Below are 18575 nucleotides of genomic sequence, written 5' to 3' on the forward strand. Positions count from 1 at the left end.
TGTGCGTGCCCATGTGTGTTGTATGCAGCCTATTAGTGGAGTTTAACCCCTGCGTTCAGGGAGTCACATCCCCTCAACACACCAGGCTCCATTCTTACTGCAGCACGTTAACATTTTACTCTCCTCTTTCCCCACCCACCCCCTTCACATTTGTCCTAAGAGGGCAATTAAGGAAACAAACGTTTTCCCCAAGATAAGCTGGCTGCCAGCTTTGCATGCTAATGCAATGCCAAGTGGTTACAAATAGTGAGTGCTCTAATTACCGGCATTGTTTTCAATCAGAAATTGCTCAATTTCCCAGGATGAGGTCTCCGTGGCTGGAGTGAAAGAAAAAAAACAACCTGACAGTGGAAAGAGACAATCATCTCTATGTGGAGTGCGGCTGATTTTGTCTGCATACGTGTGTGTTGATGTGCCCGTGTTGTGTGCACGCATGTTGGTGCAGATCGGCTCATCTAGCTCTGTGTGTGTGTGTGTGTGTGGACCCTGGCGTAACCTTCTCTATCACTGCTGCCCTTGACAAGTCAAGAAATGGATCCTGTCAGCCTCTGCAGCATTTAGCACCACAATTATCCCCTTTCACAGCCTGGCTGCATTAATGTAAACCACACCAGGCAGCACTTGTCACTCAGTGATGAGCACGCTCTCTGGGTGAGCAATTTGGTGCAATTCTGTTGTGTGATCAACAGTGCAAATCAGGGCCTGCTCATTTATCAAGCATTTTTCGGCTGGAGAAAATTAGAAGGGAGGTTGTTTTTAATTTGACAGGAGGTGGTAATATCTCTAAAAGCAACTTTAATGCACAATGTGGCTGACATCAAACAAATAGAGGGGTAGTCGAGCAAGTGTAGTCTGCAGGATGTATCAACCCATCGGGGAGGGGGTAGCTATTCTGAGAGGTACGGACATCCTCATGTGGCCACCAGGAGTCAGGGGGGGGGCAGCACAGACCCAAGCGACAAGGGCTCACTCCTCGGGTGTGAGAATGAGTCACTCCGTAGGACGCGCACACAGGACCCATCCGTTGGCCTTAGCTGACCTTTAGCTCTGACGACGGCTAATGGAGGGCTGGCCCTTGATCAGTGCGCTGAGAGACAGGGCTCCCCATCCCTGCCCTTTCACTGGGCCAGGAAGGGAGGGACGCTGCCAGAAGCCATGCCGCGGAGCCATCGACCCTGCCACTTTCCCATCCTGTGGGTGACAGCTGCAGTGCCAATGAGCTAGGGGACGCCACGCTGCCCTGCCATGTAGGAAGGACAGCCAGCAACTCTGTCTCTGTGCTGGCGGTGGGAGGGAAAGTCGACGGCGATCTGCTCTTGAATGTCAGATCCATGTAAACAACCCCAGCAAATACTTCAGGGTTGGGGAGACGCCGGTGTGACGGCCTGCACCAGAGTGGAAAACCTGCATAAGAAATGTGTTCATCGTCATCCGCAGCAACTATAGGTGGATTATTTAGTGTTTTGGGGAAATATGTTTGTGTGTTTCAGCTAAAAATGTTTCCAATATTAGTTTTTGCAGCTACACCGAGTGGTTGTGCTTGTTATGGTTTGTTGGTGTTGAACCCACTTGTCATGCAAACACAAGGAAAGTTGTCATCCATCAAATGCATGCATCATCAACTTTGTTTTTGAAAACACATTCCATTTAATTGCTTTAATTTGAGTCGGATCAGATGATTAAAAACGTCCTCAACCCCTTTGTCTGTGAAACAGGTCAGATCGTAACATCACCAAAGCCCGACTCCTGCGTGGCCCTTGTCGAATGTTCAAATGTGTTTGCATTTGGAGTGTTCTTGCCGTTCTTTGTGAACTTGGAATGTTACCGCGGGGAGTAAACTTCTCACGCAGCCCCGTGTACAGTAGCTGAGACGTGCCTGATGTTGTGCACTTGGGTACTTTGTAACCCAGATGGTGCACCACTGCATCCCTTTTATCAGAGCAGCCCTTTTTAAAGTCAACACGCAATGCATGCATAAAAACATAAAACAATATTTAGTGTGCATTTTAATTGCACGGGCTTCAATTCAAACATGTAAGGACACTCACAACAATAGCAGATGAAATATTAATTCCATATGGGAAGAGAGGAGAAAACATCCAAGAGGTTTAGCACAGATTGTTCTTTTTATTATCATTAACAGTAATGTGCTTCTGAAGCCCCCCGTGACCCCCTCACAGCAGCACCTCATCTCAGAAGTCATTCATTAGAACAAACAGAAGGCAGGGAGAGAGACAGTGAGGGAAAGACGTGGGGAGAGAGCATAGTGTAAAATAAATTAGATTGTTCTTATTAGATGAACCACTTTGAGATGGTGAAAGAAAGCACGCTTGAGAAATTCAAAGGGTATCAATGGTGCGGTGTTTGGAGACGAAGATGTCGTGTGGAGCCCCTGATCCAGTTGTTGGTTTTGTGCTACGTGTGTAATCATGGTAACATTTGCTGTCCACTTTGGATCGGCGCGGCCCAGAGGGAGCCTCGGAACACGGGTCTGAAGCCGTGGATGTTTGAAATGAGATTGAGCCACAGCGTTTCTGTTTCGAGAGCCGGGGCTGATGTGGTCTGTGGTGAAACTAATCACAAAGCTTCTTATGTTGTCTTCCTCTGATATAAATGGATTGTACAATGTCTCCCCTCATTATTTGGCCCAGTGTTTACTCAATAAGATTTTCAAATTTTTTTTTACACTGGAGTGACAGTAAAGGCCACCTCTCTCAATTAAGCCTCTTTGGTTCCTTTTTCCACGAGAGCAGACGGACAGCGTCTCTTCATATCTGCACCCCCCCCGTGCCTCTCATCTTACCAGGCCTGTAAAGGTCCACATGACCCACCTCTGCACGCGTCGATGTGCGAGCATGCACGTACATGTGTGAGGATAAAATAGCAGGAATGCAGTACAGAGTGGTCAGAGGCCCGTGCTGGGGTGGGGTGGAAGGGATGGGGGGGTAGGAGAGGGGGGTGAAGAGAGCCATGTGGATCCTCGGAGTGGTGTGACAGACTCCCCAGCCTCCTGGTAGGATTTGTTGGAATGTGAGAGAGGAGGATTTTAGCACCAGGCGAGCCACGCCAGAGTGCTGCAGACTTCATGCCATCTGTCTCAGCCTCCATCGTCTCTTTGCCAAACTCATCAGACCTTTATTTCCTCTCCCTCCGTCTCCTTCTCATCCCTGTTCACAAGAGTAGCGGACATACTGCGATCTGCTAATGTATTGGAGGGGAAGGAAGAAAAAAAAATAATGGCTGGGCTTAATACACGGTTTCAAAAAAGAAAAAAAATCTCGATTGATTAATATGTATTCTTGGAGCTAATTGTCCGACAGCTCTCGTGGACATAAAATGTGTGTTCCATAGCCCTGCCATTTGTTACTGGACCAACAGGGAAAGGGAGAGAGAGGCTCATACCATAGCAGATCTGATGATCAGTTAATACTGAGACATGTTTCAAGCTTGAGCCAAAAAGTTCACTTTATCTAATGGTTTATTTTAAACAAGCTATTATTTTTAAATAACTTTTCCATCATGCTGATTTAAAGATCCATGCCACAAATGAGTAACAACATTTTGTGTTGCTGGGGTCATTTCTATCAATCATTTAATTGATTTTATGATTGATTTATTTAAAATTTTATTGACGCAATATAACATAAATATTTAACTCACCATTTGTCAGTCCAAGAAAATCTGACTATGACCTTGTACAACCGACTCATTCTTAGGCCACAGTTAAATCAGAAGCAGATTTCACATCAAATGGGTGTGTGATTGTGGTTTTTGGATGGGACTGATCTCCCACTCTCTCCCCGTGCGGCCGGCTGGGGACGGGGCTGAAGTAGATCACAGGGAGGAGCTGTACACACTCCACGTCCTTAACCTGTTCGAAGAAGGGCAACGGTGTGTGGAGGGAACGGAAGGGAAATATACCCTTCATCCAAAATGGAACACCAGGTGGCAGGAAGTGGGCAGGCGGCCTTTGAAGCTGACCCCGGTCTCTGTACTGGGATGGCCTCTGCAATCGATCCAGCCAGAGATGGCAGGGAGGGGAGCCAGGTGCCCCCAGAGGGACGGCAGGCCACGCACATTTAATATGGGCGAGGAGGACGGTGGAGTCAGCTGGAGCTCGGCCCCACTGCTCCCAGTCATATCTGTGTTCAGGCAGCCGGAGTCAACTGACAAGCAGGCGAATAGTCACAACAGTCTGGTGCACAACAAACTCAACAGGCACGTTCATCATATGAAAACTCCAATGCTGTCAAATCTGGTTATAAATAACACCACATAAATGTTGTGAGTGTGCTGATAATACCCTGGAACATCTGACAAATTAAATAGATGCGGGTCAACAAGGAGCCTTTTGAAAATGGAACTTCCAAGAGCACATTCTGAAAGAAAATGTGAAATAAATTAATATATTTTATTTTTACACACAATGCAAGCACACATGCCTTGAGAAACTGCTGCACAAGTTGTGGGCTAAAAGGAAAATACAACAACAACAAAGAAACAGGATTCAGAAAGGCTGGGCTACGCAGGGGAAACATGGAAAAAAGAAGACAAACAGAAAGAAAATCTGATGTTTGTGAACGCGTGTGCACACTTGAATGTGGCGAGCTGCTGTGTGAGCCAGTAAAAGAACGTGTCAGGAAATACTGAAGAGTGACAGTGCGCTTAACCTTCGCCCGTGTCTCTAATTCTAAATATTTGCTGAAATGATGAGAAACATCAGTGAGAAATCTGTTTCCTAAGAAGGTTTTACATATGAATCAGGAGCCTCATTCACAGGGAACATGATTAACACCAGCAGAAATCTGCAGGCTGCTGCAGCATTTGTATTTTGGCCATGCTTTGGAAGAGGTGAGTGCTACGCGCTCATCCCTCTGTATGTCTACGCAAACACGCATGTGCACGCACACTAAAGCACACATGCAGAGACTCAAATCCCCCCCACCCTCCCACCGGGCACCCTCCCCCTCTTTCGGCTACCCTCCCCGGGCATGGAAATGAAAGCCGGGCACTCGCAGAGGATGGTTGGAGGAAATGAAGACGTGTCTGATTTGCACAGCAACCAATGGTGATGCGGCGCTCCGCACTCTCTGCCCTCTCATAGGTCTTTTCTCACTCTCTTCATCTTGAGGCCTATATCAGTCCCTCTAATCCCACTCCCGAACACAAGCAGGCCAATCCCGAGACAAGACTGAGGGGCTGGGGAGGGATGAAGGAGCCGAGGCATGGAGGGAGCGAGGGATGTGGTTCGGGAGGAGAGAAAGAAGGAGCACCAGAAGCTGATGTTGGTATAAGAAGGAACCAGTGTGTTATTATTAATAAAGCATTAAAAAGAAGTGAGCACATCAAAGCATACAGGGGCTATGCTATCATACATGAAAGTAGCGCACTATGGCTTAATGTTTCCTAAGGCATGTTATGGTGACGCTGCTTTGATTTGAAATGCATTGTGTGGAAAATGGATTAACAGGAGTGGGGAGAGAAAGCCTGGTGTGGGTGCAGACCATAATTTAAAAACCTGACCTCATAGGCTCTTCAAAGTCTCCATGAGTGTGGATATTTAGGACTTACTTACATTATGTGTGAGGAACCTACACCACATAAACAGCAAATAAACACGTAGAGTACATACATGTGAGGACACCTGCAAAGACAGAGGAAGAGCAATCACCATCACAACAAAATCCGACATGTATCATTTCACATTTTGGTCATTAAAATGATTGAAGCACATTTTTTTTCTTTCTTTATTCTTTTCTTCTGAACAAAGGGGGTCTCACCTGATTATATTGTGCCCCTCCGCGATTGAAGCCTGCAGGAAGTGAGTCTTTGTCATCGTGCCCCCATGGCCAGGTAATTATCCTAATCTACCTTCCTCCTGCGCTCCAGCTCCTGCGCCACACTGGCTCGGACCACCTCAGTGGCTTCATTATCAGTGCTGGGACTCGCTAATGGCTTGACGGGCCTCACTGTGCCGGCTGCTGGTGAAGGAGAAACCAGGGGGGGAAAAGGGAAAAGAAGAGGACGCAAGAGGAGAAAGAAGAGGGAGGGGTAAAAAATGAGACACTGAAGAGCAAGAGGCTGCCCTGAAGGTTAACATCTCAATCATGAAGGACAATGCTTTCTAGTCCAATGGCTCCTTAAAAGTCATCGCTCGCTGACGCTGGACGAGGCCACATGGGCGAAGCGGTGTCAAAGAGGAAGTCAGGGGATCGGTCAAAGTGCTCGCTCTCTGCAGGGGCAGGATGGCAGGATGATGGATCGCCATGTCCACGTGTGCATCACGTGTACACCCCCCCCCCCCCAACTTGCATGTTTGAAACAGCTATAACCTCACAACATACAGACGGACTGGGGGTGGGAAATCAGTTTCACTTTTTCTTTTTTTCCCTCTGACAAATGACACCCTGACAGTTGGACAAAAAAAATGTTGGGGTCCCTGAACAGATTTCTCAGTTACAAAAATAAAATGTGTTGAATTAGACAAAGACAGACATTTTACATTCTACTTTTGAACCCCAATGAGAGCACTGACAAATGCCACCCCACCCCCTCTCCGTCTGTGCCATGATTGTTTTTGCTCTCCAGAAATGTCATATAGTTAAGAGGTGATATTTCTATATGGCACAAACAGACACTGACGTCTTCCAAGTGTACATAGCATATAGGCTGACACAGATTGAGATGGTGTAACATGTATCACTCTAAATAGCCAAACCATGCATTCTTTATGTACCCAGATATTCCAGAGAAAAAGCTGTTGAAATAAGAGGAACTCAAACCCGGTGCCCTGAAGGTAAGTAAAAAGTATTTGGAGGTTAGAAATACTGCTGAAACATATAGTATAGCTGTTATTGTGTGGGCGGAGCGGCTTACATTCCACAAAACTCCAGAAATGCAGAAAAGTGCACATATAAACAGCATACTCAATCCCCCCCGAGAGGCAATGTTAACATATTCAGTTTGGTGAGCGCAACAGCCAACAGATCATATGTTAAATGCATATTTTTAAAAAATGCTGGTTGGTGTCAGTTTCAGTAAATCTGCAGATGTATTTGTTTTGAAGAGAAACTCTTGGCAGACATATGTCATGTCATATTCTCTACTTGAATTCAGGGATCTGTGAGCGCACGTACGGGCTTTAAGTTTAGAGACAAACTGTTTTAAAAGGGTTTAAAATGAGAATAAGAACTTAAGTGTAGCTGGCACTTCAAAGATCTGCACTCATGTTAGGATGAATTGTAAAAGTGTCGGAGGCTTTATACTGAGCAGCCTGCTTCACTGAGACAGACAAAATGTATATATTTAAATATGAATATAGGTCATAGTGTGAAATATAGACCAAATCTTCAGTAAATGGGTGGAAACATTAAGGTCACTGGGCTGCAACTACATCAACAGGTTACAATGAAGACGTTCAGCAGGAAGAAGAAGAAGAAGAAGAAGATCTTGATTGGAGCAAAAGACAGAATATAATGCAGTGAATGGATTTACTATCAGTGCATCAAGTCACACACGTTTCCATTATGATTATGAGTTTTGCGATATCTCTGGGATTTCTGCCTCCGTGTGTTTATGGGACTATTAACCCAGTGTTAAGTACTCAGAAGTGTTCACTGTAGACGATCCAGTGTAAGGTTCAATCTATACGACTATGTTTTCACTTGAAAATGGCGTTTTTCAAACAAAAACATTCTCTTTTCGCACAATCGATTTGGCTCCAATCCATACCAACGTGCCTGAAAACACATATCACATGAACACCCACGTTCACTGGGCATACACGTGCCGGTGTACACAGGAATCTTCCAATAAATTCTCGTCTCCTGCGTATGTGAGCAGTTGTAACATAATAAAATGCAGAATTTAACTGCACAACAGCTGTTAGAAAAGACAACAGGGTTTTGATTGATAATCTAAGTTGCGTTCTACACTGGGAGCCGAGGCTAACGTCATTTAATAGGAGCCTGAGGAATCTGCAAGAGCTACATCGTGACCGAAATGACCCAATCAGCAAGCGGCTGTGAGAGTATATCATCGTTTAAACTTCTCAGAGTCTGCTAATAATGACTAAAACGCTGCAGCGGCGTTTCCAAACTAAAACTTCTTTTAAACTCCAGAGTAGCGTGGACGTCAAGCGTATCCGTAACAGAGCTGATGTGTTTTCAAACTAAAGTGTAGTAGTATGGACGTGGCCTAAGAGAACCATTAATTGCGCTATTTTTATAAGTCTAACTCTTCACTGCTGTGAGCGGCATGAATTCAATTTCATTCTTCTATTGTATCTGAGTCCAGACGGACGTCTCAGAAATGGACATGGGCACAAATGAATTCCACGAAGCTCCACATGAGCCCTAACCCAGAGGAACTTGAGTGCAACATGTCGCTGGCAGAAATCTCAAGTGACGTCAATCCATATTGTATAGATAATGTGTGGGTGTATTAAATGGTGAGAAGATTCCAAATAAAGCTTTGTTTGCTCATCGATTAGAATTATTTCCTCAGTGCTGACACTAAAACAATGTTTAGAAAATGTGAAATATCAATATGTAACGTATCAGAGAAAAACAGGAAAAAAAGACATTCTTACTTATTTGCATGGACAAACAATGTGATCTTGTGCAGGATTGTAGATATACATTATTAATAAGAATATAATTGTGAAGCACTGCAAACACTAAAGCCTCCGTAGCTGTGCGCATGAGCCGTGTGGTGGATTTATTGTTTTTGTTGCTCACCACATGCAGCCAAAATTCAGCTCACAGTTGTGTATATTTCCAAAATGAGTCAATTAGCCGATGCATGAGTCCTGGCAACAGAAGGATTTTCATAGAAGCCCACTGTATGTACATTTTTTTTTTAAAAACTAAGAGAGCAAATTGGCAAATTTATGTGATGGCATAAATGTTGGAATTATTTGCTCTGAAAAAAATAAAAAGATTAAGAACCTTAAGACATTTTCACTGTAGCACGACTACATATTGAAATGATTCCAGGGCAAAGCACTTCTGAGGACACCTATATTTGGTGAGCATATAAAGGGATGAGTTAAGGTGACAGTAAATGTGCGTGCTCAGGGCTCAGGAGGATATTAATACATTCTCCACCCCGGCATTGTTGTTAGAGACAGAAGGCACATGCAGCCATCAGAGGGGTACAACTCTGTGTGGGGTTTGGTGCAGACAAGCATGGAGTCGAGCTTTATTTTTTGTCGGCGGTAATGTGATGATACTCCATAACAGTGTTTTTTGGCGCAGGATTCTGAATCAGAAACGTGCTATAAATAAATATGCTAAAATGGGTTCCAATGGGTTTTAGGGAGAGAAAAAAATGATCCGTTTCAAATGTTTGTTTTTTTCCTCCTCCCAGTAGATCCCTTTTAGTTGGAAGCAAGATCTTGAAGGTGAGAGGTAAAAGCAAACCTTTTTTTTCCTTCCCCCTTTCAGGTCACAAGATGAAGGTCTGCTCAGTAACCTTTTATTTATCATCCTGTGTCATGCTGGTAACAATGCTCCTCTCAGGTGCTGAGCAATGTGACTTGATTAAATGAAGTGAGGTAATGAACGTGTGTGTAAAGTGTAAAGTGTGAGCAGGGGAGGATACAGGCTGCTGAAGGCAGAAGTGGGACAGTGTTGTTTTTTTCCCCCCCATACTTCTAACATGTAACAACCCCAACCTTAGTCGCTTCCATAAAAGGAGGGTGAAGGAATGTAAAAACCTGCTTTTCTGCAGCTTTGCTTTGACGAACCAAAATAGGATCCAGCTGGGAAGAGCGTTCCTCACAAACAAGCGTCGGTGTGACAGTTGAAATGAGGGTTTTCTGCTCTCTAAAGAGCGCGGGGAAATACACACACACAACAGCAATCAGAGACTGAAGCTACAAAAAAAAAAAAAAACACTGCCATGCAAAAATGTTTGGCGGTATCTGGATTAATTGCAGCGTATGTGTTTACATGCACCTTCACAGAAACGAAACAGATCTGCTAAACTGCAGCTGATGTCTGTGTGAGGAAGTTTCAGTGTGGAGCTGCAAAACCGAACCTGCTTTGATGGAGTTCCAGGAGGAATATAGTGTGCTCATAATGAAATGAGTTGAGTTCATTCTGTACCTTGGCAACAATAGTTTTATAAAATAATATTAACTCAAGCTCCGATTTCACCACATGAAATATTCACCTATTATTTGTATTGAATATCTTTTGGTATATTCGATTCTTTTACATGCGTCTCTGGACCAATGAATGTGAAGAAAACTTGATTCAACATCTGTCGTCTTCCCGTTACAAACAGATCACTTTTTAAATTTGGTGTTTAGACAGCAGATATTTCTTCTCATACAGAAAACTTGTGAATAAAACTTTAAAATAAAGTGATGGTACATACTCATTCTTTTTTGTGCACGTTTATAATCTACTGCATGTCAGAAAAAAAAATATCTATCACTACTATTTGATAAGATGTATTTTACAGCTATAGTGAATAAAGATTGAATGCATCAATATTAACTATGAAATAAACTCACATTCACCAACACTCACAGGGTCTGTATTTCTGCATATTGAGTAATGTAATGTACATTATTTTTACTTTTTCATCAATCTGTAATGAGTATGATATTCTAGCACTCTGAGGCTACTTGAGTTTAAGATATGAATGCATCATCCATCAGTATGGACTCATTATGCAGAAACACTCATACCAGGCTGCTCCGATTGGTAAATATTAAGTAGTTACACAAGAACTGGCTCCATTGCTGTAAATCTATACATATCATTCCATTTCAATGTCATTCCGTACAATAACAATATTTTTGTGTCATGAACATTAAGAAGAATAGTGTGTAAGGCTCAGATGTGATGAATTAGCCGAGTAGTGTCAGCAGAGGACCACGACCAGGTCCCATAACCCACGCTGACCCGTTCAAACCAGAAGAACACTTGTTTATTTCCAGTTCAATGCTTCAGAGTGAGATTTTTTTAAAAAGTATAAAACACACTCACCGTCATCTGCAGCATCTTGTGCAAGGTGTGCGTTACAGACGAGTGAGTTAGTCGAACAATGGGAGAGCATTAAAACATGCCAATAGAGCAGTATTAGTCAACCGCCTGAGTCAATACACCCCACTGGGCTGCATGTCTTCCTACAAACACAAGCAATTGCTTCAGAAGGCCTCAGCACTAGATAGAAACATCAATTACAGTAAATTACACCAAAACAGTGTGTAACACTTCAATTTGTTTAATCTCCTCAGCTGTCTGAGCTGTTTTGGATGAAAGCAGAGCAGAGCACTAGAGTAAGATAAAATCCAAACGCCCCAAGATACACTGCCCTGTGTCTCCTTGGTCGTGTTTATGCATAGAATGATGCAGCTATTTGTATTTTGGAATCCTGGGACTTACTTCGAAAGCATTATTAAACTCCAAGAATAGAGTTATGAATATTTTTTTTCCTGCATGCAGCCTAGATTTTTTTTTTTAATGTAGAATATAAATAGAAGAACTCTGTGGTAGCCCCAAAATCCGCATGAGCTCTAACATGTGCCCAGTTTTCTGTGGGCATTGGGCCTTTTATGGAATACAAATGGTTCTTTCGGTTTGTTCCAAGTTCACAGAGCTTAAAACACACCCAAAGGCAGGGAGAAGGATACTTTATGGGTTTATTAATGTTTATGTTTGAAAGTCCTGGGACACGGGTTGATAAATTCCACAGTGAGAGTTCTCCGAAACAGCATAAACAAAGGACAACATACTATTTTGGTTTACACACTCATTCTCCTCCACAGAAGAACCACAAATGACAGCCTGCTAAAGGTAGTAACTATGCGCCGAAAACAAAAACATCCAATTTCAACAAAACTTTCTAGTGCCTCGCTGACTTCCTTTGCTATGGTTGATTATCCAGGAGGGGGTATTGGTTGCCGGGGACAGATGAAGATTTGGCTGTTTCAGGGAACGTTTTTTTTTTTTTTTTGGAGGGGGGCAGGGGGGCTGGAGTAAATGAAAGACAAATGCGAGTAGTGCCCACTCAGCTATTTTCCCAGTCAAGATCAAAGGCACGCCGGACCGGCCGCTCCACAGGAAACTTGAGATGGGTCCTGCCTTTGTTTGCCGTTGCTAGGAGACCTGCGAAAGCCTGAAAGTGTTTGCAGTGGGGTACAACATCAAAACCATTTCCAATATAAATTTTTAAGACAGCCATGTATATGTGTCCTGGGCTTTCAATTTAGGCTACTGAATACACCGAAAACACAACATGTAATGATTAATTCCTCTGTCGGTCATGGAATAATTTTATGGGTATTTATTTAAAAAGAAAGTAAAGTACATATGGACAATTGAACACGTGCAGGGGTTAGAAAACAACCCGTAAATTAAACATTAACACACTCTCCTGCCCAGTGCAGGGACACACAGCATGGCAAAATGCACACAGTGTGGAAACACAACTTAAATATAGTTTGATATATTCATAAGCTCAGGTTTGGCTTCCCAACTAAGCTAATTACAATGCTGTTATCTATTAATGGGCCCCATGATAGTAAGGGTGGCTAGACATGTGTCACAGCGAGCTCATTACATATCATTAGTTCAACACTCCAATAATGTCTACACCTGCTGAGCCGAAGATAATGACTTGGCCCCTGTTATTTGCAGGACTATTGTTTACAAAGCGAAGCACCACCAGGAGGATTGGTCCATAGGCTGCAGAGCCACATGAAAACTGACGAAGGTATACAATAACTTAAGGTGCACACGCTGTTTATTTGTTGTGTGCTACAGTGAATGCAGCGTGGCAGAGAGGAAAAGCCACTTTCATCTGGTTTTGAAAAGAACACGGGGATGGTTCTTTTATCGTGAGCCTCTCGTGAATCCAAATTCATACCATTTGTCCACAGGATGCCGTTATACGATTCGGGAAGAGCTGCACAGAAACAAAACGAGTAAAATATGCAATTATATGTGCATCATTTTTAATGGTGGCTTCCCTCCTCATGATAGATATTCTAGTTTACTTACAGGAGTGGCTCTTGCTCAGCTACTGTTACATAACCACCTATGAATAACCTGACCTCAATAATTCCAGAGGAAAAATAATTAACATTTGAAACACTGAAATCTTGAGATTACCTCATTTAAATACACATGGGACACAAAGCAGTATGGGTTACGACCTGTAAACGTATATATTTATAGATCCAACCACACTGTAGTGCATGGAATCTGTACTGTGGCCAACAGCACACATGAAAAACTGCAATCGCCACAGAAGTGACCTTCCTGTCTGGAACGATGAAGATTAGAATTGTGCTGTGTCTGCCTTGTGTTTTCACTACTTGAGCCAACTGGCACGGTGCTGGCGTCCACTCCCGGGCTCCCAGTCTGCCGTGATGACAATGGCAACCAGCTACCGCATGGCGTGTAAAAAATTATAAATATATACTCGCAAGCTGAGGGCTGCTTGGAAGACCTGCGCAAAATGCGGCCTAACCGATCAAACTAAGAAAGACGTGTTCCTGGCCGGTGCTGTTGCTCACCATTTTGAACTTCTAGGAAATCAGCCTCTTTATGAGTGTCTTGAATACAGTGTGCTTTCAGCGGCTCTAAACGGGGGCTGTTATCTAGTTGGAGAGAAGAAATGAGGCTCCTTGAGGACTCGCAAGTTTGTATCCTCTAAAGGGATGAATTTCCCTCGCACCAACAAGGGCTAGAAATTCTAGTGTGCCACGAGCTTATCGGCTGTGTCCTGCCTTAACCTGCTCTAGTCAGCACTAGTGTGTGTGTGTGTGTGTGTGTGTGTTGGTGGAGCCTCAGCAGAGAACATGCAGTGTGTGCGGCAGGCAGACAGTGACGGGACAAAACAGCTTCAGCATCTAAACATTTGTTTCACCATTAAAGAAAAAAAAAAAGAAAACACTAGAGGAAAATCCTGCAGTTATTGTCTTCTTCAGCTGAGCGAGACAGAGTCGTCCTCCCCTGTCACCGCAACCAGAGATCCGCCCTCCACGTGACGTCACTGCCTGAACACACCGCAGCCAAATCCGGGCACCAGCAGCCCAAACACACTTTTAATTGGTGTGTGAGAAGCCCCTGCATTTACTGAACATCATGTACTGCGGATTTATGACCGCTGAATACAAAGTCTGCACTTTCCTGACTGAGAGTGATTTTGTTCTTTTGGCTGCCACCTGCCTCTTACTAATACAAACACTTCACTGCGGTTCTCAACACACACTCAGAGTGGCTCTAATTTGTTTGCCAAATATTTTCCGACTACATTCATGACTTCACCATCGACGGGGAGCCATTCTGTAAAGTTGAATATTAAAGAGAAATGTTTGATTTAATTTTCACTGTTTTGAAAAGCTAATAAAAATGTGAAACCTTTTGTTCTTTGGCTGTTATTCTCCGCAAAGTGCCACAACACAATGGATAAATGATCTATGAGAGAATTTATGAATAATGTAGACTTTTAAAGCCATTATCAGAAGTGTGCATTTATAATACGCATGGCAACAGAGTGGGGAAGCTAAATAGATGTGTTGAAAAGTATAAATGGTAAAAATATATGTATCACAACTTCTGGGGTCTACTGAAAAATCAATCAAATGAATTTCAACATGTGATTAAATGATATTTTATTGGTAATTAACACAAAAATGTCCATCCCTGTTCACATTTATGGTACAGTTCATAGTTCTTTTGTTGATTCACGTGACTGCTACATATACTACTACAGTTTACAATGAGGTGTTGTGTTTGTTTTGTGATCCCGCGAAAAGCCTCAACAAGTCGGAGTGATAAGTTAGCACAGGAGCCGAGACCCTCCCACCAAACAGTTCACCTCTGTTTTGAGGATGACTGCTGCCTGAACCCTGTCCCCCCACTGAGACAATAAAACGGCTGGGTGACTGTGGGACTGGCAGAAGGGCCCCGACAGTTTATAACTCAAGAGGGGCGCAGCTATACAGCCCGTGCAAAGATAAAGATTTAGTAACGCTGAGAGATTGGAATTCTCTCAGTCTGGGGTCACACGGCCAAAATTACCTTTTTCAGTGCCCTGAGGGGAAAATGAGGAGACCCCTGGACACAAGCCGCAGGACACGGTTACATCCCCTCGGCTCTAGACAAAGGAGTCGTCGCAGTGAATCAGAGGCCTCATCATTCCAGCCAATAATTGCTTACTGGCTTTGTATATGACATGTACTATCTTGAGATAGAAGAATACCCGGTCTCCTGCTTTCACTCCGATGTTTCCCTAATAGAAGTTCACATATCGAGAGAAAGGTTCACCTTATTTATCATAAATGATTGGCTAAGCCGTCGCATAGTTTAATTTACACTATATACACTTAATTTAGACCTAAATTATTTGATATTCTGACATTCAGAGAACAAATCATGCCCATGTGAACAGGTCAGCAATTGCATTTTCCCTCAGCTTCTTTATATATTAAATCTTAATTTGGAGTTTATTCACACTGAGATGAGGGAAAAAAAACTGTAGGTCCAAAAAACAACAAACAACAAACAACACAATAATCATTTGTGAAGTATTTACTAAAACTGACAGCTACAGCTTTTAAAAAGGAGATAAATTGAGGGAGATATTTTCACTATAGACCTTCAATAGTAGCTAAAGAAAGGTGAACAGAGGATTAAAACCATTTAGGCCAACAAATAATTTTATTACTATTTTGCTTTCTATCTTAACAGATGTCTAAATTAAGAAAACGTATGAAAGTACTCTATAAGATGGCTAATATGCCATATTCTGCTTTATTATTTATTTTTAAAGACACAAAGATGCACACCTCACAAACTTTCAACATGAGCATTATTATTATCTGAGGAGTGACCGGTACATTATGATATAGGAGTAGTCTTGATCTTTTCACACCCTAAGAAAGAACTGTTATTGGAGAGGATTTGCTGTGAGATTCCCTTTTCATTCTAACGGTATTAAAAAGCGTAAAGACCGGGAGACAGAGGAGTGAGGCTGACGTCACAGTCCAAGAGTCACCCGCCGTGTGTTCGGCGTCTCCAAGTAAAGACTTATCTGCAAAGAAGTTTGGACGGACAATGTGGGTGGACAGGGCGTGAAACTACTATCATCATCAGTTCTGAATGAAAAAAAGAAAACATATCTTCCACAAAAAAGGAGGCTCATTCCAATTCAGCTGCGTTGTTAGGACAACGAGAACCATCCCTCAGATGATTAGTTCCACTTCAAAAGAATTTACTTTCCGCAGTGGAAACGTCCCCCTTTTGTGTCCTTACACAGGGTTCTCTCAGCCCAAAAGAAGAATCGTATGTTTAGTCAGCCTGTTTATTATTCCTTCTGTTCACACTACAATTGTATTAAATAAATAGAGTACTACCGACAAAGGCCTATTAGCCCATAAACATGTCGCGGTACACACAAAAAAAGGGCTAAATCACAGTCTCCGCACAAGAATTAAGATACTGGAGATGCTAGTAAAGGCACAAACTGCACTGCTCGGGACATGGTGCCAACTCACCATGTCTCGTCACTGCCATCATGGAACATGCATGTTACGTTGCACATATTTCGTCTTGCTAGGGATTCGCTACGTGGGCTCCAACTGAATTTTGAGAGACGCCGCCCCTTGCGAAACAGCCCTCGTCACTGGTGATGCTGGGAGGCAGCAGGACACGAAGGATGTTCGGGTGAACACGTTTTGCAGGGTGAACGGAGATTGCCTCTGACAAGCGACATGGTCAGTGACACTGTTACATTTGAATAAAAAAAAATTATAAACACATTAGATATTTAAAAATGTGTCAAATTGCACATTTACACATTTCCCTTTTCTACACTCCACTCCAAAATTTAGTGAAATTTAAAAACGCGACTGTGAACAAAAGTGGTAAATAATGTCTAATGCTCGGTGCCAATTACAGTTGTACTAATGTGATTATTAGTGTGTGGTTGAAGCAGCAGATCAAAGAGAGTTACAGCACTTAGCTTGATTGTTAACTCCGACTTCATGAGATTTCGGAGACACGATTTGAATGTAAAACCGGCTCAGATGAAGTTCTGCTGCTCGTTCCAGATAAACAGACATCTCGCCTGCCTCGAAATCCCTAAAGGGGCGGAGAAAAACACGGCGAACACACCTTAAAGTCAGATGAGGGGGAATCAGGATTATTTTTTTCCTTTTTTTGTGGCAGCTGCGACTTCCTGGTTACTTTTTGGGGGGGATTTCTTTCTACTTTGGGAGGTTTATCTCTGAATTTGAAACCCTGGAATGAGAATATATCTGCAGCCCTTCAGGGAATCCAACCACCTGCATGCAGGTTAAGTAAAGTGTATTTTTATGTATTCAATCATTGCAAAAACTGATTTTTTTCAATTAAACTCGCGTCGTCTCACTCTTCACTAGCTCACTCGAGTGTTTTCAGAAAATTCTACATTTCCTCGTTGGCTTAAAAAAAAATGTGTCAGATCCACTTCAATCATTCCAGTGGTCCATTACAGCACCGGGTTGGATGACTGTATATATTCCAGTATGAATATTGACTGGAAGCGTGCCTGGTTTGGCTCAGGAGTATCCTGCCCTTCATGATTAGTGATGAGCCTCCTTGTGGCCTACAGTATATTAATATGCTCAGCAGAAAGGAGCCTCTTGGCACAGGACACACCAGCAGCAACCCTTTAATGTTGGCAACTGTCAGAGCTTTGATTTCTGATTGATGAGTAAAGTCGGTGCAATAACAGAATGACATGACTGGTCATCTCGCCCTGTTTTGCCAACAACAGGAAAAAATATATCCTTTAATGCTGCAGCCCCTCAGACTGCACCAGCTGCCACATCATCTGGTAAATATATATATATAAATTGCATTCCTTGCAGTTACAAAAGTGCAGAATAAACAGAGTAGATATAACATTTATATACACCCAGCAGGTACAGGAGTCAACAGGTAGGCTTGAATCCACCAGTCAGGATGAAAGAGAGACTTTATCTGTCATGTCACTGACTGAAGTGAAAGATCTCAGGGAGCCGAGGACCTCCCATAAACACCTGTTTTTTAAAAGTCTAACACAAACTGTGCAAAGTATTCACCAATCAGCAACAACATTAAAACACAAATCTGTTGTTTTTTTATGTGGTGGCTGATCGCTGCATATACTCAGTTGCCAGGTGCTGTTGACTTGTGTTATACTGAGAGGACCTTTCAATGTGGTCCACCAGGGTAAATTCAATAATAGGAGCACCTCACATTAACATTCACAGCAACATTAACTACAGCCACCAATATGAGCATAGAAATGCACTGGTGACACTTTAACATTCATTAGCTGTCAATTACCATTTAATAAACGAATTTTAAGTATTACTATTACCATACTCCATAGGTGGAGACTGATGTGTAAACAGATCATTGATGACGATACAGGAATAAGCTCCATTGTAATGTTGTGGAATATGTTTTCATGGGAAAAATTATTGTTGACAAACGCTCCACATTAATAAACATAATCTATCTGCTTACAGCTACATTACAGTGTATTATATACTATTAAATGTTTGTATACTACTTGTAAAAACT

At 42.8% G+C, this 18575-nt stretch overlaps 1 protein-coding gene and 1 long non-coding RNA gene across 14 annotated transcripts in view; one reads left to right on the top strand and one right to left on the bottom strand.

Annotated features, from left to right (window-relative positions):
- The window catches only part of LOC117769741, a 33625-nt gene extending 23202 nt beyond the window's left edge, over positions 1-10423 (top strand). For both annotated transcript variants that reach the window (XR_004615307.1, XR_004615308.1), the window contains 3 exons: positions 5771-5853; positions 6741-6796; positions 8296-10423. This is a non-coding gene — a long non-coding RNA (uncharacterized LOC117769741). The remainder of the gene's footprint in view (positions 1-5770; positions 5854-6740; positions 6797-8295) is intronic.
- zic6 (zic family member 6) overlaps positions 2108-18575 on the bottom strand; it is a 94274-nt gene continuing 77806 nt past the window's right edge. For 9 of the 12 annotated variants that reach the window (XR_004615301.1, XR_004615297.1, XR_004615298.1 and 6 more), the window contains 3 exons: positions 5781-5981; positions 5524-5644; positions 2108-4379 (listed from right to left, as the gene is read on the bottom strand). The gene's annotated coding sequence lies outside the window, so the exon portion shown is untranslated. The remainder of the gene's footprint in view (positions 4380-5523; positions 5645-5780; positions 5982-18575) is intronic. The other 3 variants (XR_004615300.1, XR_004615302.1, XR_004615306.1) reach the window with 1 other exon arrangement.

The sequence above is a fragment of the Hippoglossus hippoglossus genome, chromosome 10, assembly GCF_009819705.1.
Source record: "Hippoglossus hippoglossus isolate fHipHip1 chromosome 10, fHipHip1.pri, whole genome shotgun sequence".
Classification (NCBI taxonomy): domain Eukaryota; kingdom Metazoa; phylum Chordata; class Actinopteri; order Pleuronectiformes; family Pleuronectidae; genus Hippoglossus; species Hippoglossus hippoglossus.